The sequence below is a fragment of the Cyprinus carpio genome, chromosome B2 (genome assembly GCF_018340385.1).
Source record: "Cyprinus carpio isolate SPL01 chromosome B2, ASM1834038v1, whole genome shotgun sequence".
Taxonomy (NCBI): domain Eukaryota; kingdom Metazoa; phylum Chordata; class Actinopteri; order Cypriniformes; family Cyprinidae; genus Cyprinus; species Cyprinus carpio.
The window spans coordinates 9429990-9454607 of record NC_056598.1 but is presented as its reverse complement, the minus strand read 5'-3'; the positions used below and the strand labels follow the sequence as shown (position 1 = coordinate 9454607).

General features: G+C 39.1%; 1 protein-coding gene and 1 pseudogene across 1 annotated transcript in view; one reads left to right on the top strand and one right to left on the bottom strand.

Annotated features, from left to right (window-relative positions):
• Window positions 1-24618, bottom strand: part of LOC122136169 (parafibromin-like) — a 282439-nt gene that overhangs the window by 145238 nt on the left and 112583 nt on the right. The window lies entirely within an intron of this gene.
• LOC122136168 lies at window positions 1317-24618 on the top strand (annotated as a pseudogene).

Below are 24618 nucleotides of genomic sequence, written 5' to 3'. Positions count from 1 at the left end.
ATCCAGGTGGATGCTGCACACTGATGGTGGTTAAGGAGATTCCCCCCTTCTACGTAAAGCACTTAGAGTGCCCCAAAAAGTGCTACATAAATGTAAAGAATTATTATAATTATTGTTTTAGAAACTAGAACAAAATGTTAAAATCCAGAATTTTTTTAATTTCTTCTCTAAGCACTTAAAGCTCTCTACATTGTCAGGAGGTATCTCCTCATCCACCACCAGTGTGCAGCATTCACCTGGATGATTGTGGCCATAGTGCGCCAGAACATTTTAGGACTTGTCTTTTTCACTTTTTTTGATACTTTAGAAAGTTAATAAAGTAGGACGTTGCAGTTTAGGGTAAGCGTTATCTTTATCTTATCTTAACTGCAAAAGATTTGAAATAACTTTGGTAAAATCAACCAAAACCAATAAAAAAATCAATTACATTTGCAGAATGCAAGCTTCTGGAGGTTCTGAAGTAGTGAATTTATGTAAAGGGGTGCAGAGCCTGTGGTTGTTTTGTAGGCAAAACATCAATGCTTTGAATTTCACATGAACAGCTATTTCATGTTCTGATGTTTGGTTGTTATGCTTTCAAATTATATCAAATATTAATGCATCTTCTTAAACAGCTGATAAGGGAAAAGCTGATTTGACTGGGAACTCAATTTCAATTTAATTATCATGTACAAATTATAATAATACACAAGTTAAAACAATACAACTCTTGGTTTGGAGTAAATTAGAGCAATGTTTTGCTTCTATATATGCGAGTGCTCAAATGTGCACGTCAAAAATCTGGTGAGTAAGCTTTTTATTAATTATTCTTATTTTCTTCTATGGTGATTCACTTCTACTGAACTAACAGAACCGGATGGCCATAATGTGCCTCACCCACGGTGCACACCTAGCTGTGAATTACCCATTAATTAATACATTAATTATAAGCCTGTAAAAAAAAAAAAAAAAAGGTTGTTCATTGTTAGTTTATGACATCTATAGAATTATAAAATGCAGAAACACCACAAAGGTCAACAAACTGAAACTTACTGCGAAGTATTACGCAATAACTTGCTTTCATAAACAAAACAATTAAACAAATAATTCAAATTCAAAACTTTGCATGCAAGAGATGAAAGGAAGAAGGCAAAAAAATAAAGTACACTCATTCCTGCACGATTGGCTGCCAAATAAAAAGTATGGCAAAATAAACCTGTTTAACATTACCAGGAATGGTTAATGATCATAAATCTTGCTCAAAAGTGTGTCAGCTGCAAAATGTTCACTGGGTGTCTTTAACTGTCAGGAGGGAGGGCGCTCGCTCAAGGGGGTCACATGGATGGAGGGGTGTGTGTGTGTGTGGGTTTGAGGATGTCGGCAGAGCAGTGCGTTCGCACATTTTCACCTTCCTTCCCCCAGCAGCTCATTTTTTCCCCCTAATGATCAGAACAGCAGAGCGACACAGCACAAAAGAAGGAAGCTGCACAGGATCACTGTACATACAATAAGAATTAAAGTCTTTGAGGAATAGAAGTGGACCACCACCTTGTCTAGCTTTGCATCGCATCACGTCTCAGTCAGCATTTGATTAAAGAGAGGCTGGTAACGGTCTCAAGAATTCAAATTGTGAATGAGGAAATGGCTGAAGCCATGGCCAAACCGGGAGAGAAAATCCTCTGTGAAATCTACAGAAAATGCAGATTCTGCAAATCAAAGAGATGAGAAGCAAAGGAGTGGCAAACCATAGGAGGAGGAACAGACTAGAATGAGTTATTAAAAGTTACAATGGCAGAGCACACTGCATCTATCTGCAACAGGACTGATGAACAGCAAGCATCTCATTCAGTCCAAGAGAAAGGTACGTCAAACCAGACATCTGCACATTTCTATTCGAGGCTGTGCTGACGCATTTCATTTTTCACGTGTGCTCCTAAGTTGAAAAATGTAGGAGCACATTAAAAAATATATATATTTTTTTTAATGTGCTCCTACATATAAAATATTTAAAAAAATATTTTCTTTCTTTTCGTAAAATATCTTTAATAAAGTTATTTAACCTGTTAGGAGGACACTTTCTTATATATATATATATATATATATATATATATATATATATATATATATATATATATATATATATATATATATATATATACAGTGTTGTCACGGTACCAAAATGTCAGTGTTTGGTACCGATACCAGTGAAAATCCATGGTTCTTGGTACCAATTTCGGTACCAAAGCAAAACACAAAATTATGCTAATTTAAGAGAAAAAAAAAAACACTTTTTATCACTAAAAATAAAACCAATGCCATTCTTTATACTTATTTACAATTGTGTTTAAAGTTTTTCTACAAGTAATATAATTATGAAAAACAAGTAAACAAGTTTCACCCAAATTTAATTTGTCTTTTAATTACTGAAATTTAAACACATTTTATTTTTTGTTAAATACAGGGGATTTGCTATTAAAATTAAAACATGGAAGAAATACTGTGTGATTTATTTCTTTAAAAAATAAAGTTTTATAAATTTTTTCAACAGTAGTAGCAGTATCACATACATTCTACTAAATAATAGCAATATTTCTAGCACAATGCCGTTATGTAAAAATGAACTTTTATTTTGACGGGTTGCAGTGTTTCCCACAGCCTACACTCTATTTGTGGTGGCACTCCCCCGCCCCCATAGATACATATATATGCAAATTCATTTACTGCCAGCAGGAGGCGCTTTAAGAGCGGGAGAGATACAGGATTCTCCGGTAACGGCTGTAAAGCAGCGATGAGCTCACAAACGCTGCCTTATCAAGCATTACATGCAAAATAAAATGAAAATGAAATCGAAAAAAAACACCCGCAACGGTTTTTGATTTTGAATACAGTGATATAAAAACACCCGCAACGGTTTTTGATTTTGAAACGTGCAGTGCTCATGTTTATTCAGAGAAGTCAAAGCCTTTTGGAAAATTTATTTGTGGCAGTCAGTTTTGATATTGTAATAAATCAATGTGTGGGAAACCCTGGGTTGCCGTGAATACCTTTAAATTGACACTGGTTTTACTCAAATGAAACGGTAAAATGCTTGTGAAGTGACTCAGAACAGTTCTGGTGATGTTATATATTTATGTCCTCATTGAGACGGCAGATGCTTAAATTACTGCAAGCTCACGCGCTTCAGTCTATGTAGTAAACAAAACCGCACATCTCTGCCATTCATTCATTCACACAGAGATGCGCACAACATGCAGGATTCATATTTCAACCAACTTTTGCGGCTTAACATTTACAGATACTGGTCCATATGGAGATTTGATTTGATTAACTTATGCTAACTTTGACAAATTCCGTAACTGTCCATATCAAAATGTAATTTTCATTTTCATGACTGGATTTTGAGATTCCGTCCGCGTTTCTGCTTCGCGGAAATCATAGCACTGTGTGCGTCAAGAACCGGGTTGACCGGGTACTTGGTACCACTGGTACTTAAAGAATCCTGGTACTGTGACATTTTAATTTTTTTTAGTACCGACTTGGTACCGAAGTACCGGGTCTTTTGACAACACTATATATATATATATATATATATATATATATATATATATATATCTATATATATATATATCACACACACACACACACACACAAACAAACACACAATCTCATTGGTTAACTTTAGTTAAAGCAGTTAACTAACAATGTGCCAATTGCTAATTGTTGCAGTAGTTAATATTATTTGTTAATGTTGTTTAATAAAAACGCAACTATTTATTGTTAGTTCAATGTTAGCTCCATTAAATAATATTAGCAGACACAACTTTTGATTTTATAATGTTTTATTAAAAATTGAAATTAACAAACTAAGATTAATAAATGCTGTTATTTTATGTTATTACACGGCTCTATGGAATACTTGATTCTAATTGGTCAATCACGCCATCCAGCTGTATGTTATTCCCAGATAACAACCGCCAAATTGAATAACACACTGCTCATCCAGGTACTAGGAGTTATCCTGACCGGTACTACTTATATGCTTAACGAGTCACTCCGCTATCTTTGACTGTCTGGCGCCATCTTGTGACTGAAAACACTTAACCACCGCATGTTACAATGGAAGACTTGTATTGCAACCCGCTTCACATCTGGGTCCTGATCACCCTGTCGGGGTTTATTCTGAGATAACAACTGGTTGGATGTACATTATCCCTTACTTAACTAATGTTAATAGAACCTGTTAAGTGTTACCAGACAATAATATCGAATCAGTCCATATATAGATAGGCCATGTTTTAGGCTCGATTAAAATAAAATAAATAACTTAAGTCTTTAAGTATGATTTATTTGGTTCTTTGGTAAAGACTAAAGTGAATATAAATATCTAAATGACTGTTTGAAACAGAAAGTAGCGCAGCTAGAGCTGTGATGGCCGCCGTAACAAATGCGACCACCGCGGTTGTCTACTGCCACTGGCGGTAGTGCATGTGTCGTCACGCACTCTATAACAAGCTAATTATTTTATTTAGACTATAAATCTATGGTAATTCACAAATTACAAATGCCATACACAGCATTTCCTTTAGATTGGCAGGCTTGAGCACAGGAAAATACACAGTTTATAAATTCAGCAAATTAATTTTCTGTTGGGCGATGGCCCTTGTTGGGAAACCAAAATACCAAACCAAATACTACACATGGCATACATCTGGAGCCATCTCCATTCATGTCACCCATCCCTGTTTGTACAAGTTCCCGTAATTGCAAACGCCTTGCTGGTCAGGTTTGGTGTGAGGCTTTCTCCAAACTGGCCAAATACAAATGAGACAGTGATAATTGAATGATGTTAACAAGAAATGTGGAAATGATTCCTATTTAAAAGAGAGCGCGTACAGACGAGGAGTTAATGTGCCGCTTGCTTGGCGGCGGAACAGTGAACCGTGTCTACACCGGAAGCTATGCCGCCGTGCCGCAACAGGTTTAGTCTGTCTAGTGTCTACACAGGACGTGAACTCTGTGTCAGTACCTCATAAACAGGACGAGGCAGTTTACTGTCGGGGATTTGCCATGTCATGTCGTGCCGCATCCAGTGTAGCACAACACTCGCGTCCGGTAGACATGTATTTAACTTTCTTATTTAGGCTAAAAAAATAAAAAACTTTTTTATTTGACTCATATAAAATACATTAAATTCATGCATAGTGTTAAGGCAGCTTTAATCGCCTTTTCGGTAACTCCATGACTTAACTGACCACGACATTGCATGCACATAGTTTATTTCGCAGTTTGATATGAATGGATACAGGCTACACCGTGCGCCGGCGCCTTTGTATGTGGAATTGAAGTGCTTGCAATTGAAGTGCACAGATCACTCGCTTGACGAGGAGCGCACATCTGAAACGTCTCCCGTTCTCAGTCATTCTGCAACTGAATAAAAGCATTTCTTGTCAAGAGAAAAGTGAGAGAAGCAGCAGTTGTGAGTGGGGTGGCCAACCCTAGCCCCGCCCTTGCGTTAATTGCATTAAATATTTTTATAAATATCTACTTTTGTTCCTCCCATCAACAGGAATGCTTCTCTTGACACATATTGTAGACTTGTCGAACATGAGGTTGAATCGTTATTAAAACACAAAAGACAGGTCAAACTTTTGCATAATCTAACAGATGGGCAAAGAAATTAATTGGAAGCCCTTCGTAAAGATAAAACTGTGGTTTTTCAGAGTGGGGTTAAATGAGGGGTCATTGTTATATTGGATAGACACGCTTGTGGGGAAGTCGTGGCCTACTGGTTAGAGAGTCGGACTCGCAATCCAAGGGTTGCGAGTTCGAGTCTCGGGCCGGCAGGAACTGTAGATGGGGGGAGTGCATGTACAGCGATACCACGACTGAGGTGCCCTTGAGCAAGGCACTGAACCCCCAACTGCTTCTTGGGCGCCGCAGCATAAATGGCTGCCCACTGCTCCGGGTGTGTGTTCACTGCTGTGTGTGTGCACTTTGGATGGGTTAAAAGCAGAGCACGAATTCTGAGTATGGGTCCCCATACTTGGCTGTATGTCACTTTCACTTTTATGAGGCAGAGATACAAAGATAACTTTCTTTTACTACTTTTTATGAGAAATTTAATTACAATCCTGTATCCTCATTTAAAACATCAGTTTGTGACTCTTTGAAACAACTGTTAAGAGCATGGCTGTATTACCAAAGCTGAGTTTGAGTTTATGTGGGTTGAACAAACAGTAACGCCTGTCATATATACGCAGCCCAAAATTCACAAGGCTTATAAATATGTTCCTCCTGGTAGACCAATTGTGTCAGCCATTGGCTCTTTGAGAAAATTTCTGCGATCATAGATTTTTTCTTGCAACCTGTAGTTTGCTCTTTGTCTGTTCTTGCCAGAGATAGAAATGGACTTTGAGATTATTCAAGCTGCACAATTGCCTTCGACTTCCGTGCATTTAGTCACAATGGATGTTGAAGCTTTATATACCAATGTCCCTTTACAATCAGCAGAGTATTATTTAAATCAACATGCTCATCATGTCCCTTATACTGCTTGTTTAACTGATCTCATAAAACTTGTGTTTACTTATAACTCTTTTTTGGTTGGATCTGAATACTTTTTGCAGATTTCTGGAGTTAACATGGGCTCTAAAATGGCTCTAAGTTTTGCATCCCTATTTTGTGGGCTGTTTGAAGAACCGTTTGTATTCAATCAAAGCATTTAATCCATTTATTAAATATATTGTCTTATGGAAACGTTACATAGATGACATCTTTTTTTAATTTGGAGTGGCACAGATTCTCAACTTGCAGAGTTTTATGAATTAGTTAATGCAAGCAGTGATGCTTTGACATTCACTATGGATGCTCAGCTAGATCAAATACATTTTTCAGATGTTAATGTGATTCTGACGGAAACTGGACTTGTAACTAGCCTGTATCATAAACCTACCAATCGCTAATACACTCTTACATGGATCATCATATCACCCTGTTCCTTTGAATGGTTCTCTTCGTATTTGTACATTGGCACATTGTTGAGAGTGATCCCAAGTTGCAATCAATTTTTGATAAATCATCTTGGGTGGTCTATAAGAGACCTCCTAATTTGCACAACATGCTGGTTAGGGCAGGTCTGTCGGTTCCACAACCAACACATGAGTGTTCTTGAGTCATATACCTTTTGGTAATTTCAAGTGTGGTAACTGTCAACAATGTAATTTTACATATAAAACGCAAACTTTTCATCATCCCTCTTCTGGTAAAACTTTAAAGATCCCAGGAACGATTTCTTGTAAAACAACCAACGTTATTTATATGTTGCGTTGTCCTTGTGGACTTGGCTATGTGGGTAAAATGAGTAGACAACTTAAAACTTGTAGTGCTGAACATAGATGTGCAATTAGGCACCATGACCCTAAAAGTCCAGTAGCACAACATTTTTCCAAGTTTAAACATTTGGTTTCGACTGTAAAATATATTGGTATCAAAGCAGTTAAATTACCTCAAAGAGGGGGTGATATTCAAAATCTACTTTTAAAACGTGAAGCATATTGGATTTATCCTTTGAATACTTTATCTCCAATGGTCTCAATGAAGATTTTGATATTCACCCTTTTCTTTAATTATTATAGTGATTTAGATAGTAAGATTTATCACGTTATATCATGCCTTTTTTTTTTTTTGGATGTATTTTTTTGCATTTTGGGCATTCTTGCATTTTCTTTGGAGTAATTTTGAACATTTTGCAATCAGGTATTTAGTGAAATGAATTTGTGCTTGTAATTCATTGCTGCTCTCACTTTTATGTGATTTTGCTTTTTTGCCCTTTTCTTACATGATTTGTTGATTGCCCTGCTTTTTCTTTTTTTTGTGGTCATGTGGGCAATCATGTGATTTATTGTGTGTATATAAGGGCGTTGTCATATATGTTCATTGTCTGATGAAGAGTGTTTAAGCTCGAAACGTCACCTGTGGTGAGAAGACTATTAAATATTTCTCTATCTCTGGAGTTGTGGTGTGCCTACTTTAATGTTTTGTTCTCATTTTTGTGTGGTAAAGCACCCACGTTGAGCTTTTTTGACCTTTTCGCATAAAAAAATAAATAAAAATTATATACATATATATATACACATACACAAACATATATATACACACATAAACATATACACACACACACATATTTATATATATATATATATATATATATATATACACACACACACACATATATATACATATATGTACACACACACACACACACACATATATACATATATGTACACACACACACACACACACATATATATATATATATATATATATATATATAAATACATAAATAATTTGTTTAATATATACAGGCCTATATATATATATATATATATATATATATATATATATCAACACCGCGCCACGGTATTTGGTTCATTACCACCTCGGTGGTAAAAATCTGCCACCGTCACAGCCCGAGGCACAGCTGCTTTGTTTACAGGGTTGCCAGGATAACGGCTGAATTTTTGCCTCTGGCAGTGCCCTCTAGTGCCGGATGCAGTGTTGCCAACTTAGTGACTTCGTCGAGATGGTCCTCACTGCAGAACACAAGATCCAGGGGGCATGGTTGGATCCAGATCCAACTCCTCCCAACTTACATATACCTAAGCCTACCTGTTTCCACCCCCTGATCCCTAAACCCACCCTTCTTCACCCCTAAACCTCCCCCTTGCAACCCTACCCCCTAGATGGGGATCCAACCACGCCCCCTGGATCTTGTGTTCTGCAGTGAGGGGCTACTGACTTCGTCTGGGTGTGGAAGAAAAAGATGCACAACCAACCGAGAGAACCACAGCCTTATGAGGATTGTCAAGCAAAATCGCTTCAAGAATTTGAGTGAACTTCACAAGGAATGGACTGAGGCTGGGGTCAAGGCATCAAGAGCCACCACACACAGACGTGTCAAGGAATTTAGCTACAGTTGTCGTATTCCTCTTGTTAAGCCACTCCTGAACCACAGACAACGTCAGAGGCATCTTACCCGGGCTAAGGAAAAGAAGAACTGGACTGTTGCCCAGTGGTCCAAAGTCCTCTTTTCAGATTTATTTATTAACATATCTTTATTGCGAGGATTAACCCCTTGAGATGAAACATCTCGTTTTCGAGGGGGTCCTCCAATACATCAAAGCAAAATAAATCAAAACAGCAGAGCAAATATCACGGTCAAAAACAGCACAACAAAATACAACAACACACACATTCCAGCTCACAATGCTCAACCCCACCCCACCCCACCCCACCCAGCACGAACCCCACAAGTGACATGACAAAAAAACAACCACATGACTAGCATTGCACAAGATCAAGGAACACAAACAAGAACATTGAAGATGATAATAACAATAATAATAATAATAATAAATAAATAAAAACGAGGACATAAAAATGAGAAATAATAAACACATGACCAATAAATTCCAAGTCCAAGGTCAAACAAACAACAAAACTAGAAACAAAGACAAAATGTTCCAAAGATGTTCCCCGAGGGCCCTTCGAAACTCTGTAAGTGAAGTTAAAGACGGATAGAAAATGGAAGTTGATTCCAATCATATGGAGCCTTAAAACAAAATGCATATTTCCCTACCTGTCTTTTAACTCTAGGAACAACAAAAAAAAATCTGATCATTGTGTCGCAGGCTGTATAGTGAATTATAAAGCACTAAGTGTTGCTTGAGATAAACTGGATAATTCAAGTAATAACTTTTAAAAATGAATTGTAACCAGTAATACTGTCTCCTGGCAGAAGGGGCAAACCAGGACAAATGTCTGTACAACACACAACGGTGTGTCCTAAAGGGACAGCGGAGAACAAAGCGGCAAAGACTGTTGTAGACCACATCAATGGAATGCAAACAAGAAGCATTAGTATTCTGATATATAATATCGGCATAGTCCAAAATAGGCATGAGCAGCTGTAAGACTATTCTTTTCCTGACCAGAAAATTAAAACAGTTAATAGATTGATAAAGTATTTTAAGACGAGAGTTGAGTTTGTTTGTCATTGCTTGTACATGAGTTTTAAAAGATACATCAGTTTCCAGCCAAACACCAAGATATTTAAAGGTCTCAGTCGACTCTAAAGGAGAGGAGTCGAGAAAACAAAGATTAAGGTTGTTTTTACCTATATCCAAGGCTTTCCTATGGAACAATAAAGAGTAGGACTTTGATTTATTAAGGAGAAGTTTATTAGCCAATAGCCACTGCTGTACAGAATTGAAGTCGTGCTGTAAAGAGAGGTTTATCCCAGAGATGGTAGGTTTACTACGGTAAATAACTGTATCATCGGCATAAAGATGAATATTACAATCTAAGGGCATATCATTAACAAAGATAGAAAATAATAAAGGTCCAAGAGAAGAACCTTGAGGGATGCCTTTCACTATACCTGTATAATCAGACTGACAACCCCTGTAAGACACACCCTGACGACGATGTTGAAAATAACAATTAAACTAGAGTAAAGATGATCTCGAGATGCCAATAGCATTCAATTTATCCAATAGAAGATAGTGATCAATTAAATTGAACGCTTTGGAGAGATCTAAGAAAATAGCACCGGTACACAGATTGTCATCAAAACTAGAAAGTATATCATTAGAGAATTTTAAGAGAGCAGTGGTAGTGGAGAAGTATTTTCTGAAACCTGATTGGCATTGAGTAAGTAAATGAGAGCAAGTTTTGTATTTCATTTGGAAACCAAGGTCCTAGAGTCTGGAGAAAGGGTGGAGAAGCTCATAGCCCAAGCTGCTTGAAGTCCAGTGTTAAGTTCCCACAGTCTGTGATAATTTGGGGTGCAATGTCATCTGCTGGTGTTGGTCCATTGTGTTTTTTGAAAACCAAAGTCACTGCACCCGTTTACCAAGAAATTTTGGAGCACTCCATGCTTCCTTCTGCTAACCAGCTTTTTGAAGATGCTGATTTCATTTTCCAGCAGGATTTGGTACCTGCCCACACTCCCAAAAGCACCAAAAGTTGGTTAAATGGCCATGGTGTTGGTGTGCTTGACTGGCCAGCAAACTCACCAGACCTGAACCCCAGAGAGAAGCTATGGGGTATTGTTAAGAGGAAAATGAAAATCAAGAGACCAAAAAATGCAGATGAGCTGAAGGCAGGGTTCTCACACCTTTTCCAAAGTAAAATTCAAGCACTTTTCAAGCACTTTCAATGTACATTTTCAAGATTTTCCAGCACTTTACAACTGTGGTAAATTACATGTTTACATACTTTAGACGTTATTGTGCTAATATCAAACCACCTGTCTGGATTGCATATAACATTGCCTAAAATAACCAAGTATATTTATATACTGTACCAAGTACCGTATATAAAATAAAAAAGTAAGATTTTACAGGGTATCTACAATATTTTTTAAAATAAAATTTAAGCCTTTTTAATACCTGCACAAATAAAACTAATACTGTATGAGCAGGGTAGGGCAATGTCTATGGTAACATGACTGGTACTATAAAATGACTGTAAAAAACATGATTTACAGTTCAAAAACAGGTTCTTCACAAATAACTAAAGTTTTCAATAGTGATAAACCTCACATTTTAGCCAATAAAGTTTATCTTAGTTAAAACACACCCACACACAAAAGATAAAAATTTTTCTAAACAAAATCAGCAAATTGCCAGCAGGTGACGCATTTGGAACAGTACAAAACAGTTTGTGTGAATGTCCATTCGTTTGAATGTCCTTAACCCTTGTGCGTTGTTCAAATTCACTACACTTTCGTTATGTTCGGGATGAAAACATCCACTAAAATAAACTGCTGTAAAAATGTATCAGATAAATATATATATATATATATATATATATATATATATATATATATATATATATATATATATATATATATATATCATTTTTTTTTTGCATAAATCTATTAATCAATCTCAGTCCTGATCAAAACTACTAACAGTTAAAAAAAAAAAAAAAAAAAAAAAAAAAAAAAGATTTTTACTCTTTAATTGCCAAGTTCATAAATGATGTCACTGATTTGGGGGTATAAAAAAAAACACACAAAATTACTAATTTTCAATATAAAAAGTGATTGTGTACTAGATATTTTTTTACCTTTTATCACAGTCTTGGGCATGTCAAAGATTAGTAACAACACTGGCTTTGATGCATTGTTAGTTTTTGTGCAGCATTAGATTTTATTTTTTTCTCCCTCATTTACTGTTCGTGGCTGTTTTTGCCCCATTGAGTTCCATTATAATGACATTTTTTTGATTGCAAAGCCATGACACCATATAATCATGCATTCTTGATGGTTGGTGGTTTTCCCTGTTGGGATGAGGTACATTTTTTAATTTTTACAGTAGATCACTAGGTGGGACAATTAACCCTTTAGACAGGCCTGTGCAAAAAAAAAAAAAAAAAAAAGCTTAGTTTCTGGCTTGTATATGGACTTATATGGAGTATAACAGTATATTATGGTGTGTGTGTGTGTGTGAGTGTGTGTGAGAGAGAGAGAGAAAGTGTGTGAGAGAGACCTTTGCACACTTAACGATGTATTTGAGAAAATCAAAATAAACACCTCAGCTCTCTCTTGTAATAAAGATCACACTACAGACAGGCGCAGACTCAAGTGGAGCTGCTTACTTAAAAAAATAAAATATATATATATATATATATATATATATATTAACTATTCAGTAAGAAAGCAAATTATTATGAAACAAATCGAACTGCATTTTCAAGCACTTTATCCAAAATCCAAGCATTTTATTTTCAGCCTTGAAAACACTGCATTAAAATTCAAGCATTTTCAAGGATTTCAAGCACCCGTACGAACCCTGTGAAGGCCACTGTCAAAGAAGCCTGGGCTTCCATACAACCTCAGCAGTGCCACAAACTGATCACCTCCATGCCACACTGAATTGAGGCAGTAATTGAAGCAAAAGGAGCCCCTACCAAGTATTGAGTACATGTACAGTAAATGAACATACTTTCCAGAAGGTCAACAATTCACTAAAAATGTTTTTTTTTTTTTTATTATTGGTCTTATGAAGTATTCTAATTTGTTGAGATAGTGAATTGGTGGGTTTTTGTTAAATGTGAGCCAAAATCATCACAATAAAAAAAACAAAAGACTTAAACTACTTCAGTCTGTGTGCACTGAATTTATTTAATACACGAGTTTCATAATTTGAGTTGAATTACTGAAATGAAGTAAAACTTGAAGTAACTTCTCAGGTGACCCCAGTGCATGTGATGGGTTCCTGACTCAGTGCTCTCTCACGTTTGAACTACAACCATCGTCCTTCCCCTCAGATCGAGCCAAGATCGCATACGTAATCACCCTCCTTTCTGGCAAAGCTCTTTCTTGGGCAACCGCGGTCTGGAAGGCACAAGCCCCCTTCTGTACAAGTTATTCCGCATTTGAAAAGGAGTTCAAGCGAGTCTTCGTTCACCCCTTCAGTGGCCGACAAGCCTCAAAGAGACTTCTCACCCTCCGTCAAGGTAATGGCAGTGCAGCTGAATATGCCATTCAGTTTTGGACCGTTGCAGCAGGGAGTGGTTGGAACAATGAGGCCCTCATGGTGTGTTTCCTGAATGGTCTGTCAGAGGCAATCAAGGATGATCTGGCTACCAGAGAACCTGCTGTTGATCTGGAAACTCTTATGGATCAAGCAATCCGGCTGGATAATCGCCTGAGAGAGAGAAGCCGGAACCGCCCATCTGTTTCCTCATTGTCTGCCAGTCCAGCTCTTGCTCAAATGCCACCAGTGCCCCAAGATTCTTCGGAACCCATGCAATTGGGTAGGGCTAGGCTTTCCCCCTTGGAACGAGACCGTCGTATGAGAGAGCGCTGTTGTCTATATTGTGGATTGTATGGTCATTTTCGCTCCACCTGCCCCGAGCTTTCGGGAAACGCCCAGTCCCGTACAGGCAAGGAAGGACTGTGACGGGAGTTACACGCACCACTTCACCTTCCAACTCTGGGCTGTTCCTTCCTATCACACTCACTTGGAGAGAACAAAAACACCAACTCGAGGCATTGATTGACTTCTGGCACTGCCGGGAATTTCATGGATGTTTCTCTTGCTAAGAGTCTTCAGATCCCTACTTATTCTCTTCCTGCACCCCTAACTGTGACAGCCTTGGATGGAAGACCATTGTCTCCCGGGAAAGTAACCCACCTCACCTCTCTCCTTGGTCTCACCACTTACCAGCACCAGGAGAGAATGTGCTTTCACCTTATACAGTCTCCAGAGTTCCCTGTTATCCTCGGACACCCATGGCTTCTCCAGCATAATCCACACTTTGACTGGTCCACTGGCACTGTTCTCAGTTGGGGTCCCACCTGTCACACTAAATGCTTGGCCCAGAACCCCCCTAACCTTATTCTCGAGTCCCAAGAAACCCTAGATCTGTCTCAAGTCCCTGCTCAGTACCACCACCTCAAAGCAGTGTTCAGTAAAAGGAAGGCCACCTCCTTACCACCTCATCGGCCTTATGACTGCGCCATTGAGTTACTCCCGGGTACCTGTCCCCCTAGAGGTCGTATATTCTCTTTGTCTCCCCCTGAACGAACTGCTATGGACAGATACATTAATGAAGCTCTTGTGGCAGGCATCATCCAACCATCCACTTCCCCTGCTGGAGCTGGATTCTTTTTTGTTGGGAAGAAGGATGGCGGACTTCGACCATGTATTGATTACAGGGGCCTTACTAAGATAACCATTCGAAACCGCTATCCCTTGCCACTAATGACAACTGCATTTGAAATTCTGCAAGAAGCCTCCATCTTCACTAAGCTTGACTTGCGCAATGCCTACCATCTTGTTCGCATTAGGCAAGGAGATGAGTGGGAAAAACTGCCTTCAACACGCCCACTGGGCACTATGAATATTTAGTTATGCCCTTTGGCCTCACTAATGCTCCCGCAGTATTTCAAGCTCTCATCAATGATGTTCTCAGAGACATGTTAAACCAATTTGTTTTTGTCTACTTAGACAATATCCTCATCTTCTCGAGTTCCCTCCAAGAGCATGGTAAAACACGTCAGTAAGGATCTGAGACGCCTTCTTGATAACCATCTTTATGTTAAACCTGAGAAATGTGAGTTTCATGTGACCAAGGTTCAGTTCCTGGGGTTCATCATCAAGCCTGGCAAAATACAAATGGATCCTCAAAAGGTTCAAGCTGTTGTGGATTGGCCCTCCCCCTCATCGGTAAAAGAGGTACAGCGTTTCCTTGGCTTTGCCAATTTTTATCGCAAATTCATCCGGAACTTCAGTACTGTGGCGGCTCCTTTATCTGCTCTCACCAAGGGGAACACAACCAGCTTTTCTTGGGGACCTGAAGCAGAGTTGGCTTTCAACAAACTAAAGAAATATTTCACCTCTGCACTTATTCTCATTCTCCCTAACCCAGATAGACCATTCATCGTGGAAGTCGATGCTTCAGATGTAGGGGTTGGAGCTGTATTATCCCAAAGAGGAGAGGACAACAAGCTGCATCCATGTGCATTCCTTTCCCACCGCCTTACACCAACTGAGAGGAACTATCATGTAGGGGATCGAGAGTTACTGGCAGTCAAGTTAGCGCTTGAAGAGTGGAGACATTGGCTTGAGGGGGCCAAACACCCATTCCAAGTACTCACGGACCACAAAAATCTGGAATATATTCAGCAGGCAAAGCGACACAACCCCCGCCAGGCACGTTGGTCCTTATTTTTCAATAGATTCCAGTTCATCTTGTCCTACCGCCCTGGCTCTAAGAACCTTAAGCCTGAAGCTTTGTCCCGAGCATATGTTAAAACTCCACAGGAAGATTGTGTTGCACCAATTATCCCAAGTTCCAAGATCTTAGCTCCTATCAGGTGGAATCTGGTTTTAATCAGTCTATTTGTCTGGTCAGGCAAGTAAAAAAAATGCATTTTAAACTAGTTATAAGGCTTGTCAGCTAGCTGTTGCTCGACCTGTATTTTATTTCCCATTTGCTGGATAAGGAATACACGCAAGAGACCAGCTGGATATAACTAATGCAAATAGATGGCAATAACAGTGATATTAAATATTTGGGTCAGATTTGCATGCGTTTGTCATGTTGTTTTAACCACTTGAGGTACCATTAATGTTAGCATCCTCTCAGCCATTGCAGCAAACATACTACTGTTCTTTCTCTACTAGAAATGGTAAGATTCACCGATTGGCATTAGTGCATCGTCATAAAAGTTAACGATGAGATGCAGATTTAAAAGTGTGCATTGGATACAAGTTGGCATATTTGCATCTGTAAAAACAGATTTATTTATATATAATTGTAAGTAGATACACTATACATTTACTATTCATTATTTTGTGACCAATATTTTATATCATAGAAGGGGTGACACCCAATAGTTGAAGATTCGATGCTTCGAAAGGAGGAGCCCGATTTGACTACCGATCTCAGTCGAATCTTTGTAGAGGTGTTATGAAATGAGGATCATGCCATTTTGACTATATGTGGGTGCTCAATGTCTGATTTCACATAGAACTACCAGGTTTCTCCCAATAAGTAAATATTACAGCCTATTATAATAATGTTGTAAATACAAATGTGAAAAGGACAAAGGTTTTAATAAATATTTTTAATGTGCGTGAATAAATTCAACCACACCGTGACAGATTTAAGTTTCACTTTCCATGATCCGTGACAGACAGAGGAGCATCTTCGTAAACCAGCCAAAACCTTGTCCTAACCAGACGTAATTGCAGTGACAAGTAATTTGGCTGTCCTTACCAGACATTACACGACACTGCGACGCAAGAGGATCACTCAAATATCACAGCCATTCAGAAGCGAGAAGTGCACTGCACTCCTAATGAAATGGAAAAGTTTAAAATCTAATTAATAAATATGAAATCTGGGTTCCGGCTTAACGATCTATGGAGTAGGACGCAACTTTCGGAGCTCCTGCACTTAGCGTTAAATTACGTTCATTGGCACATTTTCGCGTTATTTTTCTTGGTGTGTGCTCTATCTAACATTTCTTCTTTAACTATTGCTGAGTAAAATGCCTGCTAAACCCAAATCTGGCAATGCTCCATCTGCTGCGCTTCAGCGGCCTGCTGCGCACGCTTCATCCCCGCCTGGTAGTGATTCCTCCTCCCCTTGCGACAGTGCTGTAATGCCCGCTGCTCCACCCGATTTCAAGGAGGAGCTGCTCTCATCACTTCGTATAGACATGGCGTCTATTTTCAAAACCGAGCTCCAGGCTGCTCTAACCGAACATTTTACGTCTATCAAGACGGAGCTGCAGGCAGTTAAATCCGAATTGACTAGTTCTATAACAAACATCCAGGTTAAAGTGAGCGCCCTGGAGAGCACTGTAGTTGAAATGGAAACTTCACTCTCCACCTACAGTGATGACATTGCTTCGCTACAGTCTAAAGTGGAACATCTGTCTGCCGAGCTGCTAAGAGTGGACAACAAATGTGAAGATCTCGAGGCCAGATCGCGTCGCAATAATATTAGGATCATAGGTGTGCCAGAAGACTCAACCAGCTCTTCCATGATGTCGGCTGTCTCTATTCTGCTCAAAGAGGCCTTTCAGCTGGATAAAGAGCCCATTTTGGATCGCGCTCACCGCACCCTGCAGGCCAAGCCCAAACCCGGGGAACGCCCACGTCCCATTATCGCCCGGCTTCATTATCATACAGACTGTTCGGACATTTTGCGGCGAGCTAGAGCCCAACAAAGAATAAAGGTCGGTGATATGGCTATACATATCTTCCCTGACCATACCGCGAAGAATGCTCATGCTCACTCCAACGACAAACGACACCAGCCCCGTGACAGCTCCGTGAGATAACGTTGCCTGGGTTACGGTATGGCCTTCTTTACCCGGCTCGCCTCCGTATTACGTATGACGGTACCGAGAGAGTGTTCGAATCACCGGAGGACGCCAGAGCATACATTAAGACATTAACCAAGTAAGAGATCTGGTTTCTTCTCAGGCAGTTTTACCATCGTGGAAGTGGTATAGACTATTACGATCTTTTTACTTAACACACTAAGTGCTTTGTTACAGCTGATGTTCATCATGTGTGCCGTGTTCTTTATTGTTGTAAATTGCGGGAGCCCGTCTTAAGCTTAACTGTTTCCATTAGGCAAAAGTCGGTAGTCCTTAGTGAATTTACTCCTAGTGGAGTTAGCACTGGGTTCTCCATCGTTTGGGGATGGGGTCGATGTAAGTGCTTTGGTGAGGGTGGGAGGGTTGTGGCTAATGTTCAGCCTGTTTGGCCATCCAGTTTATGTGTGTGTATGTGTGTGCCCCCCCCCCCTTTTTTTTAATTTATTTATTTTCTTTTCTTTTTTTTTTCCCCTCTCTCTCTCTGGGGTGGTGTTCTTCATTCATCTACGGCTCTTAGTTAATAATCTATAAATGTCTACTAACACTGGCAATGCAGGACCCATCATTGGAGGTTCACATATTAGGTTTGTGAGTTGGAACATCAAGGGTTTGGGAAGCCCCATAAAAAGATCTAGGGTATTTACTCACTTGAAAAGGCTTAATGCGGACATAGTGTTTCTACAAGAAACCCACATGCGCACCTCAGACCAGGTCAGGCTAAAATGCCCGTGGGTCTCTGAGGTGTTTCACTCCAACTTTAACTCTAAAGCCAGAGGAGTTGCTATATTTTAACTGGTAAATCAGTTTCAATTTTCTACTTCTAAATTGATTTCTGACGAAAATGGCAGATATTTAATAATTTCAGGCACGCTGTCTCACATTCCTGTATTACTAGTCAATATCTATGCTCCAAATTTTGATAACCCAGATTTTATGAATAAGGTATTTGAACGTCTCCCTTCTCTGCATGATAACCTCCTCATCTTTGGAGGGGACATGAACTGTGTTATTGATCCTAGGTTAGACCGCTCCTCTCCCAAAAGCTTGACCCCATCATTAATGTCCAGTTAGTTCGCTCTCTGACTTCATGGCTAAAAATGGTTGCATTGATCCCTGGAGATTCTGTAATACTACCACCAAGGAGTATTCTTTTTTTTCACATATGCATAAATCCTATTCTCGGATTGATTATTTTTTAATTGATGCTAAACTTATCTCCAAGGTGTCAACGATTAAATATCATCCTATAGTTATCTCTGACCATGCCCCGCTCTCTCTTTGGATATTCAGCTCTCTCCGCGCAATCCCGATACTCCTCACCATGGAGGTTAAATACTCTGCTCTTATCAGATGATAAATTTAACTCTTTTATTGTATCTTCAATTGATGATTTTATCATGATCAATCAAAACAAGGCTGATCCTATTTCTTGTTCACTGCTATGAGAATCACTCAAAGCATACTTGCGTGGTCAAATAATTTCCTACTCTGCACATTTAAATAAAACTCGAATAGCTAAACTTCAAGAGCTTTCAACTAGATTGGACAAATTAGATCAACAGCTAGCCACTTGCCCCTCCCCTAACTTGCTCAAAGACCGTGTTGATTTGCAAATTGAATTTGACCTCGTCACGACTACTGAGGCAGAGCGCCTTCTTTTGCGCTCGCGTTTCACATATTGTGAGCATGGCGATAAGGCAAGCCGGCTCCTAGCCCATCAGTTGTGTCGCCAGGCTGCCTCACGTATGATTCTTCAAATCAAGGATCCCTCAGGCACACTACATACTGACCCTAATTCCATTAACTCTGTATTCTGCTCATTCTATTCTTCTCTGTATAATTCCGAGTCCTCTTCTGACTCTTCTGAGATGGGTGCTTTTTTAGATAGCCTCAACTTTCCTACTATTAGCCCACATGTTACCAAAGATCTTGATCTGCCGCTAACAGTTGATGAAATCAACACTGCTATTAACAACATGCAAAAATCTAAAGCTCCTGGCCCTGATGGATTCCCAGTGGAATTTTTTAAAAGATTTCCATCTTAATTGGCCCCGATTTTGCTTTCTGTATATAATGAATCTCTGCAGGTTGGCTCTCTCCCTCTTACTTTAAGACAAGCCTCCATAAGTCTGCTGTTAAAGAAAGACAAGGATCCCGATCTTTGTGGTTCTTACAGACCCTTATCTCTACTAAACGTGGATGCAAAAATCCTTGCTAAGGCTCTGGCCAGCCCGCTTGGAAAGATTACTTCCGGCCATGATTTCAGAAGAGCAAACTGGCTTTATAAAGGGCCGTCAGTTATTTTACAACGTCCGCACCCTTTTAGATATAATATACTTTAAAAATTCCACTATAACCCCTGAAGTGGTCATCTCAGTTGACGCTGAAAAGGCATTCGATAGGGTCGAATGGAACTTCCTGCTTGCCGTACTAAATAAATTTGGGTTGGGTGATATATTCATTTCATGGATACGCCTTCTCTATACATCCCCAGAAGCTAGTATCTCCACTAATGGCGTTCAATCTGCTTATTTTCCTTTATCTCGAGGCACCCGACAGGGTTGTCCATTATCTCCTTTACTCTTTGCGCTGGCCATAAAGCCTTTGTCTATCTATCTGAGATCCTCCTCCATTTTTTCTGGTATTTCACGTTTTGGAATGGAATTTAAACTTTCTCTTTACGCAGACGACTTGTTATTATATGTCTCCGACCCCGGCCGCTCTATACCAGTAATTTTGTCCTTTATTCATAAATTTGGTTCTTTTTCAGGTTACAAAGTTAATATCTCCAAAAGCGAATGTTATCCTGTTAACGCTCTAGCCCTTCAACTGAGTCAGTCTGATATCCCCTTCAAATTGAGCCCCTTAGGTTTTAAGTATTTAGGAGTTAATGTTACCAGAAAGCTAACCTCTCTTTTTTTCTGCCAATTTCTCCCCTTTAATGTCTAAAATTAAGTCTGACTTTCAAAGATGGAGGAGCTTGCCATTATCGCTTATAGGTAGGATCAACACAGTTAAAATGAACATTCTTCCCAAGTTCTTGTTTCTATTCCAAAGTCTCCCTTTATTCCTATCTAAGCGCTTTTTCAAAACTATTGATCAGGATATATCTAGCTTTTTATGGTGTGGAAAGGCATCCAGAATAAGTAAATCAATTCTTCAGAGATGTAAACTTAATGCCGGACTCTCTCTCCCAAAATATGCAATTATACTACTGGGCAACACATATTCATAAAATCTCATTTTGGTCCAAATCCACACATCCCCCATGGTGCAAGTTAGAGATACATTCATGCTGCTCATCCTCTTTGCCTTCTTTGCTCACCTCCTCTATCCCTACCAACTTCTCTGTCTTTACAGATAACCCAGTGGTAATTTCCACTCTAAAAATCTGGTTCCAATTTAGAAGGTATCTTAACTCTACTTCTCCATCTATTTCTGCTCCTTTGCTAAAAAAAACATTTGTTTCAACCTGCACTATCTGATCCCACATTTTCTACATGGTATGACAAAGGCCTGAAAACTTTTAAAGATTTTTATAGAGATGGTACTTTCCGTAGCTTTGCAGATTTGTCTAGTGAATTTCAACTCCCGCCATCTCACCTCTTCCGCTATTTCCAAATCAGACACTGCGCCAAATCCTTGTTTCCAGCCTTCCCCTCATCTCCCCCACTCCAATTGTGGGAAGAATTTCTCTCTCCAGACCCCCCTCAGAAGTCATTCATTTCAAAAATCTATAACAAACTCCTGAATCACGATACCTCATCCATCACTAAAGTTAAGGCTGCCTGGGAGGGTGAACTTGGGTTGGAGTTGCATGACACTTGGTGGGACGTTGCCCTCAACAAAATTCACTCTAGCTCAACCTGTGCCCGTCTTACTTTGATACAATTCAAAGTATTGTACAGGATCCATTTCTCCAAGGCACGTTTGTCACAAATTTTTCCCACTGTCACCGACAGCTGTGATAAATGCCATACCTCTCCCTGCAATCTAACTCATATGTTTTATTCTTGCCCATTAGTTTTTTCTTTCTGGCGGAGGTACTTTGACATTATTTCTGAAATACTTGCGACGACTGTAACCTATCTCTCCCCATATTGCCATATTCGGATGTCCAGAGGATTATGATAGATTTACATCAAAACAATTAGACATCTTTTCTTTCACATCTCCTCCTCCATTGGAAATCTACAAAAGCCCCTTCCAGCGCTCAATGGCTAAGGGATGTTTTGTCTTTTCTGAAATTAGAAAAGATTAAATATTCTCTGAAAGGTGATTCCAACAAGTTTTACAGTATATGGCAGCCCTTTTTAACTTTCTTTAAATCTCTTCCATCTTTATCCCCTGTATATATATATATATATTTTTTTTTTTTTTTCTGCTTTTGTGTATTTGCTAATGCCTGTATGCTTTCAACTTTGCACTTCATTGTGTACTCTGTTTTTATTTTATTTTTATTTATTTTATTTTTTTATGTATTGTACATTTTAAAAAAAAAAGAAAAAAACAGCGAAGTATGGCTTTATTTTTGTTTCATCTCTACCTCATTGTTATGTATTTTTCAATGTCCCATATTTCTCAATAAAAAATAAAAAAAAAATAAATAAATAAATATGAAATCTTTTTAACATCGTTAAAACTACATACTGAGTGACTGATACTATATTTGTTATGGAAAACACTTGTTGGTGCCCATTGAGCACACAGTTTTAATGTATATGTTTGCTTTAATTTATTTTCAAGATCTGAGGTATACTATCTGTTGTTGCTTTCAGTATGGCTATAAATGTCACGCAATATGACATTCAAACTCACATTAGACACTTTTAACACTGAATAAAGCACATAATATTGCTATATAATAATAATAATATAATACCTGAGATTATAACTGTCATAGTTTTTATGTTGTTCCAGCCGCAATGTTGCAGAAATAGAAGCCATTTCTAAAATAGAAACTTTGCGTGTTGCTGTTGCAGCTGGTTAGTACAAAAACTCAGATTAACATGGAAAAGATACCTTTTATTATGTTGCAGTGTCACGTCACAAGTTGTTTCAGTTGATTGTGAGGTCTATGTGTGTCTATATATAGAGAGAGAGAGGTCTTCAGGCTAGTGAAATTCATCTCAGCCTACAAAAATCTAAAGAGAGTTCCTGCGCTTAGGGCTATCAGGGATTTTGAAATTTTGCGAGCCCTGAATTATTTACAGTCATTCAACCTTGCCATTCTTTCAGCTACCAAGAAGAATGTAGCACACCGGGATCCATGTATAAAAATGCAGATGGAAATATGCACAAATATTAAATCCATTATATTCATAAATTAAAACACAGCTCATTTTCTTCAGTAGCAATAAGTAAAAAATTGTTCCTTTTTTTATTTGCAGGTTTCCACATATCTGGACTCTGTGTTTACTCTGGGAGGCCTGGCAAATCCCACGAACCCAAAGAGATCATGGAATGGAAGCGGAGGCAGAGATACTGCAGTGTGGCCCTTTTCCTCATTGGGCTCGTGTTTGCGGGAGGCCTCTTTATTCAGGGTCAATGGCCTAGTCAAATCACCAAGGAGAAGTCTGCTGCTCAAGAACTCCAAACCGTGAAAACTTTCTCCAACTTCACCATGATGAATACAACCAAGTTGCGGGAGCTTGAAGAGACCCCTTCACCACTAAATTCAAATGAAAATGTCATCTCAGCTTTGGAAGAAAGTTTGCAGCAGGGATTGGATAGCGAAGAGATGACAGCGGCAAGGATAATTAGAGAGGAGCCTTATGAGTACATCCTCAACGAGCCGAACGCATGTCTGCTGCGAGCTCCTTTCTTAGTGCTTTTGATTGAGGTTGAGCCCAAGAAAACGGCTGCCAGGGATGCCATCAGGAAAACATGGGCCAATGAAAGCGTGGCTGGGGGTTTGGGTTTAATCCGCCTTTTTATCATAGGTGTAAATCAAGACACCCAAAGAAATGACAGCATTCTGCAGCAAACAATAGAGGAAGAAAGTCATCAATATCATGATATAATCCAGCAAGATTACAGGGATACTTACAACAACCTTACCTTGAAAACGCTGATGGGGATGTACTGGATCACAAAGTACTGTCCCGAGGCCAAATACGTCATGAAGACAGACAGTGACATGTTTTGTCAACACCGAATACCTCATAGAAAAACTCCTAGAACCCAGAGGGCAACCAAAACAAAGATATTTTACAGGACATCTTATGTCAGACATGTCCCCATACCGAAACAAAGAGAGTAAATGGTACATGCCCCAAGAAGTGTACCCTGGTAGCCGATACCCCACCTATTGTTCTGGGACTGGATACGTCTTCTCAGGCGATTTGGCCCGAAGGATATACGTGGCATCTCTGATCATACCAAGACTGCATATAGAAGATGTTTACGTGGGTATGTGTCTAGCTAAACTGAAGATAGAGCCAACGCCACCACCAAACGAACTGCTGTTCAATCACTGGCGAGTGCCCTACTCTAGCTGTAGGTACAGCAACCTGATCACCTCTCATGGGATTCATCCCAATGAGATCATCCAGTACTGGCAGCACCTGCAGAGCAACAAGCACAATCCCTGCCAAACGACTGGGTAGAAGGTTCAATAAACTGATTTTGTCTTCTTTGGAGGTTTTATAATGAAGTTGAAAAGACCTGTGACATTTCACGTTCTGCCAAATACAACAGATTAAAGTTCTTGTTCTGAGGGTTCTGGACCA